This window comes from Sprattus sprattus (genome assembly GCF_963457725.1).
Source record: "Sprattus sprattus genome assembly, chromosome: 14".
Taxonomy (NCBI): domain Eukaryota; kingdom Metazoa; phylum Chordata; class Actinopteri; order Clupeiformes; family Clupeidae; genus Sprattus; species Sprattus sprattus.
In genome coordinates, this window is record NC_137912.1 from 21,518,294 (window position 1) to 21,525,747 (window position 7,454).

Genomic DNA, 7,454 nt, shown 5'->3' on the forward strand with positions numbered 1-7,454 from the left:
TGTAAGACCAGAACCTGTGCTGCATTATCTTTGGTGCTTCATTAAAAAATTGGTTTAGATTACTGTAATTAGCCATTCATTTTGAATCCCTTGCGAATTCCAATCTATGAGTAAAATCTAGCCTACAGATGCATTTATTTAGGAACTTTTTTATTTGACCTGAATTTTATTTCGTGTTGATGTTTTTTTAAACAATGATCACCTGAACATTAGGAAGAGTCCTGCCCATCATTCTCATCTCACTTGTGCTCAGACCTACTTGAGATTGTTTAGAAAGTAAGCATGTAAGCACGTCTAGAAAGAAGAGACACCATTACCAGGAAACCCAGCACTAACCCATAACTTCTAAACAGATGCTAGTGATGTGATAACACATTACAGTAAGCAGTATACTAATCACACATAAATACTGTAAACTGATGATTTAATTCAAGATTGTCCTCAATAGTTTTTTTCTTCAGTTCATCCAAGATTCATTTCAACAAATGTCCATATGTGTAACCACTGACGTCTGAGGTTCTATAAATCTTTAATTTGGGTTAAAGAAAAATAAAAGACAGAAAGGCATTGACAAGAGACTTTTGTGTTAAAAAAATAAAATAAAAAATGTGAAGGTGATTTTATAGCATTAAAAAAATTGGCAGAGAGAGAGATAAAATGAGGAAGGGAAAAGGGACAAGTGATGGGTGAGAGATTTTTCCATCATAACTTCCTCCACCTCCCTGACGACACCACGAGTGGACTGTTCGTTGTGATGTCACGGAAGTGTTGTGTTGCGTTACCATGGATGCGGAATTCCAGGAGAAGTAAGCGAGAAACAGATGGAGCTCCTATCCAAGGGCAGGATCCAACCCAGTACATGAATAATGAACATTAGGAAGAGTCCAATGGATTAACAAACCCACTCCATATGCTGTCCATTGGCCTGCCCACAAAGCTACCGCATCCTCTAATTATTAGAGTGCAATACTATACCATGGTAAATCAGGCATTAGTTTAGTTATACACACAATGCATTATTTCACGTGAGCATGTGTGTGTGCATGTGTAGGTGTGTTATTTGTGGGAGTGTTAATCTGTGTGAGTGTATGTGTGTGTGTGTGGGAGGGGATTCTTTCCAAGGAATTGCACAGTTTACGTCTTACCTAGGTGACTCAACTCTAACAACATGGCAACACAACACTTTCACATCCCCCTGGCTCCCAGGACAGAACGTACAGTGCAGAGGCGGAGCCAGTACACAAACACACACTTTCACACCTAGCTCCCAGAGCAACACATAGGGCACTAGCTGAATCATATACAACATAAACCACCAGGAAGACCTGAAACTACCTTACTCTATTACAATAAGAGGCCCTTCATTTGAAAGCATGGTCCAGAAATGTTATTTTTAAGTTCAGGTGTACTTTTTTCTCGATCGCTTAAGCACAATTTTGATCGTTTTGTTTTGTTTTTCAAAACACTACACACAATTAGCACAACCACTCACCCGATTAGCAAAAAGCCTCAGATCCTTTGCAAGATGAAACACGCTTTTAAAAACTATACACTCATTTATTAAATCCATATTTTGTTACCATATGAAACACACACATTGCATATTTCTTAATTCTGTTTGTACCAGTTACACAGTGCTGTTGCAAACCTAAAACACTTTAAGCAATTGTACTTCTCAGTGATTAGAGTAGTGTAAGTGAAGTACACAGAGAAAGTGCAAATATACAATAAATTCACCAAACAGTATTCAAGACCAATGCTGCAGACTGATGAAAAAAGTATTTCTCTCCATATACCAAAATCAGTCAACATGTCAACATGGAGAATCTCAACAAATCATGTCCCAGTTTTCATGCAACTACAGTAGTGTGCATAACACTGTAAGCTAAGCAAATATCAGACAAACGTAAAATGATGTATCCAGTACAGGTTACAATTCCATTACGTAAAAAAACGAAAAAACGAAAATGCAGTACAAAAAAGTTGTTCCATTTTACAGTAACCTGATGTAATTTTAGGATGTGTGCCAGTGTTGACTGAGAGATCTGATGGACCTTATTGAAAATGGCATGGTCACCTTTACTGTAATGTTGGCGTGAATTTCTCTGAGCCTGATCGCATAATTGGCCAAAACCATGTTTATGATCTCTCTCTCTTGTTCTTGCGTGACTATGGGCCTGTGACTTTCAAGTTTATTTGATACATTTGGTCTTCTTCTTCTTTGAGCAAGATTTCGCCCTGCTTCTGGTCTTCCTTTTCCTCTACAACCACCTCGACCTCAGCCTCTTCCTCCTTCTCCTCCTCCGTGGATTCCCCCTCTCACCTTCACTCTTCTTCTTCTGACTCCTTCCATTTTGGTTGAAGACAGATGAACTCACCTGCTGCATTTTTATAGTGCTTCAACCTGTTCGGTGTGTACAAATAAGCACTCATGTATTTGCGCACTTGATGGCTGTGTTTAACCAGTTGGCTCATAGGTGTGGTAATTTGACAGTCAGTACTTTGGAATTGCAAGGAGGTGACATAGTGATATACTTCTGTGTGTAATGTAAACAAGTGTGTTTAGTGTTTTGCAAATCACTGTGTGTATTATTTTGCTAAAGGTGTGAGCTGACATTGTGCTATATTGGTGCAAATCTGGGCAGAGTTTTGCTCCTTGAGTGTAAGGTTTTGAATATTGTGTAATACTTTTGTGTTCAGTGTTTATTCAATTGTAAAAAACTGTAATACAGTTTTTCACTGTTGCTAAAACCCGTTTTTCAAAACATTAACGGCTTTCTCAAAACTGCACAAAGAAAACTGAAAACCTCACAAACAAAATGCTAAACCTGTCACTCCCTTTGCAAGATAACTCTTTGCTATCAAATCTCTTAACTGTTCACAAAATGGAACTCGTGTTTTCATTTGGTACACACAGCCATATTTTCAAAACACACACACACATACATTCATTTAGTACACACAACTAAGCATTTGCTGCACACTACCAAGCATTTACAGCACACAGAAGTGCAAAATTGAAAACACAATCATCGAAACACACCATTTGAATGACAACGACTCATTGAGCCATTTCTCCTTTTGTAAAATGTATCAGTGTAGGCCTACATTTTTCATAGTCAAACATAAAACAGCAATACCGTTGTTCTCACAAACCATATTTACAATTTCAGTCTCCTGTTCCACCAAACACTAGATTGTATTGACATAATATTGTATACAAAATGCTTACAGTTTTTCTCAATTGCTTGCACATTTTTTTTTGAAAGCATGCCTCGTTTTCTCAAAACTGTAAACACAAATCCCAAAACAACTAACAAAAAATGCAAAACCCTTTATATCTCCTGGAAAATGCTACTTTGATTTAAAAAAAATATTGAAAGTGTGTTTTCTTCCTCCACATTGTGGTTCTCTTTCAGTCCTGCAAAATACAAACACTGTGAGCACACTATATTCTATTGATATGCAGTATTACAGTACACAAGGCAAACAGATTTCGTACTTGTTCTCCATCCTGAAGGTTCTAATGAAAAACCATGAAAATATGGTCTACCACAGCGGCCCAAATCTCATTAGAGATTACCATTCTCCTTCTTCTTTCTCCTCCTCCTCCTCCTTCTTCACCTTGTCCTCATTCTCTTCCTCCTCCTTGTCCTCCTCTTCCTTCTCTCTGTCCTCCTTCTCCTCAACCTCCTACTCCTCCTCCTTCTTGTCCTCCTCTTCCTCCTCCTCTCACTCTTACCCCTCTCCTTCTCTGGTTGTCGATCTTTTCAAAGTTTTCAATAGTTTACCAAACAAAACAGAGGCTCAAGACACTTTTATGGTGCAGTCCTCACTGCAAATGGTTCAAAAGACCTGAAAGTTTAGAGATTTGACTATTTGTGTCTTGCAGGTTGATGCTTTGAGATTTTACTTGAGAAGTGTGGGCAACAGCAGAACTTTGTGTACAGTGTTTTGACAACAACGTCATGTGTAATTGACATCAGTGTGTTCACAAGGAAAATCAGAGTCTAATGCAGATAAGGGAGTCTTAAGCATTTCCCACTTGGGGCGAGCGATTGATACATGACGTGAAGGTTGTGCAGATTGTGCCGAATTTTCGCTTTTTACTTTTTAACAATAGTGAAAAACTGAAATGCCTGAAGAGATGGAGTGTTGGAGTTTCCTAGTGGTACTTTTGGGTTTTCACCGCAGTGCCTGAACCATGGTCCTACAAAGTCCACTTAGCGTAATCATTTTGATCTTCGCTCACAACATCAGTCCCAAGCACGAGCTGCTGCCAGTTAACAGGGATGCCATTACACAAAAGTGTGTAGACTAGAGTAGAGTGTGTAGAGTAGAGTAGAGTGTGTGGAGTAGAGTTAAGTAGAGTAGAGTAGCGTAGAGTAGAGTAGAGTAGAGTAGAATGTGTGGAGTAGAGTAGAGTAGAGTAGAGTAGAGTTGAGTAGAGTAGAGTAGAGTAGTGTAGAGTAGATTAGAGTAGAGTAGAGTAGAGTAGTGTAGATTAGAGTAGAGTAGAGTAGAGTAGAGTAGAGTAGTGTAGAGTAGATTAGAGTAGAGTAGATTAGAGTAGAGTAGAGTAGAGTAGAGTAGAGTAGAGTAGATTAGAGTAGAGTAGAGTAGAGTAGAGTAGAGTAGAGTAGAGTAGAGTAGAGTAGTGTAGTGTAGAGTAGATTAGAGTAGAGTAGAGTAGAGTAGAGTAGAGTAGAGTAGTGTAGTGTAGAGTAGATTAGAGTAGAGTAGAGTAGAGTAGAGTAGAGTAGAGTAGTGTAGTGTAGAGTAGTGTAGAGAAGTAGATTAGGGTAGAGTAGAGTAGAGTAGAGTAGAGAAGAGTAGAGTAGAGAAGAGTAGAGTAGAGTAGATTAGAGTAGAGTAGAGTAGAGTAGAGTGGAGTAGAGTAGAGAAGAGTAGAGTAGAATAGAGTAGAGTAGAGTAGAGTAGATTAGAGTAGAGTAGAGTAGAGTAGAGTAGAGTAGAGTGTGTTACTGCCATTAGAACAAACACTCCTTCCCAGGAGACTGATCACATGTATGGCTCATTTCCTGTCAAGGGTCCTTAGGGACTGTGTGCTTACTACTTTATCGATTAGTAGCCCTATAAATTAGTAATTGATTAGTACCTCTATTTGTAGAACCATGGGGCACAATGCACTCAAGGTTAGGGTGTGGATTAAGTTAAGGGTTTATAACCTTTTAACAATGTGGTAAAATACTAACATTATGCAAATGGTGTATTATAAAGTAATCCCTTCTACATTCTGTTGTTATTACCTGGTTACTTTACTACTTTGTATAACGTTTTGTAATAAACTCTACTAGTCCATGGGCCAGACAACATATTGGTACCATCTGAGGGGGCAAAACTTTACCTATGATAAGTTGTTTGTAGGACTGATCTAAGTCTATTAATATATGATAACCCTTGCACAAAAGCAGCTTTTCATATTTTTGGGCTATATAACCGTTTTCACTGATCAGCGCTTTAGCTAAATTTCCCCAAATCACACATGTGTTACAGTAATATCATCTTAACAGTGATATCATTTTGGTCATTATCTCAATTATTTGTAAATTATTCGAATAAGTGAGATGTTGCAACTAGACAAGTCCCAACCCTCCGTGCCGGATTCCAAGGAAAGTGGGTGGACCACAGACAATGATGGGAAGTTGGTGATTAAGTGGACATGCCTCACCAGATATACAAACTGCAAACCTGTTCCGATCAACCCAGTGAGAAAGAACCCACTGTCAAGTGAACAGACTCAGATGACGGTCATGGTGACTGACTCCTAGGTTGAGGGTGTGGACCTAATATATCCCAATATGTACAGTTCTAATTCTAGTTTATCTAACAGGCAATGTTAAATAGCCCTTCTATTCAAACCATCAGTATTGTTGTTACAAAGAACATGCCAATTGATGTTAAAGAAGCATTCCGGATCAATTGCTATTCGCTAACGATATGCTAGCGGCTAAAACTAACGAAATCTCTTGAAATGTGATGACTTTGACATTATGACAAACTAGTTACTCAACAACTGTCCTAACACAGTCAAACATCAAGCAAGTGCAACACAAGACAAAGCAAGACGGCAAATAAGCTACTTACTAGTTCGGCAGACAGTAGAAAGCCGGGCGGCGTCAGGCAAGCCTACATTTAGCAGTTATATGCCTATGGACCCTGAAATTACAATGGCACAGAGACGATTATCCATATTAAAAGTCATTGTAGCGCCCCAATTCTTTTCAAGCTGTTATTTTAAGGTAAAATTGCTAATCCTAACCCTAATCCTGAAGTATAATTGTTGCATACTGTTACTTCAAGTGAGCATGGTCAAGTGTAGCTTGTGTTCAGGTGTAGCATCATCTGGACATATGCACTGTCAGACCACTAATTAAACAGTTTTACATGTAATGTACGTTTTGAAGGACTGGTAATACGAAAAATAAAACAAAACTATTTTACATGCCACAACATTGTTTGCCTGTATCATGTGTAGTTTTATCATAATTATCATCTTAACAGTGATATAATTTTGGTCATTATCTCAATTATTTGTAAATTATTCGTATAAGTCAAATGTTGCAACTAGACAAGTCCCAACCCTCCGTGCCGGATTCCAAGGAAAGTCGGTGGACCACATACGATGATGGGAAGTTGGTGATTGAGTGGACATGTCTCACCAGATATGTGCAAACTGCAAACCTGTTCTGATCAACCCAGTGAGAAAGAACCCACTGTCGAGTGAACAGACTCAGATGACGGTCATGGTGACTGACTCCTAGGTTGAGGGTGTGGACCTAATATATCCCAATATGTACAGTTCTAATTCTAGTTTATCTAACAGGCAATGTTAAATAGCCCTTCAATTCAAACCATCAGTATTGTTGTTACAAAGAACATGCCAATTGATGTTAAAGAAGCATTCCGGATCAATTGCTATTCGCTAACGATATGCTAGCGGCTAAAACTAACGAAATCTCTTGAAATGTGCTGACTTAAACATTATGACAAACTAGTTACTCAACAACTGTCCTAACACAGTCAAACATCAAGCAAGTGCAACACAAGACAAAGCAAGACGGCAAATAAGCTACTTGCTAGTTCGGCAGACAGTAGAAAGCCGGGAGGCGTCAGGCAATCCTACATTTAGCAGTTATATGCCTATGGACCCTGAAATTACAATGGCACAGAGACGATTCTCCATATTAAAAGTCATTGTAGTGCCCCAATTCTTTTCAAGCTGTTATTTTAAGGTAAAATTGCTAATCCTAACCCTAATCCTGAAGTATAATTGTTGCATACTGTTACTTCAAGTGAGCATGGTCAAGTGTAGCATGTGTTCAGGTGTAGCATCATCTGGACATATGCACTGTCAGACCACTAATTAAACAGTTTTACATGTAATGTACGTTTTGAAGGACTGGTAATACGAAAAATAAAACAAAACTATT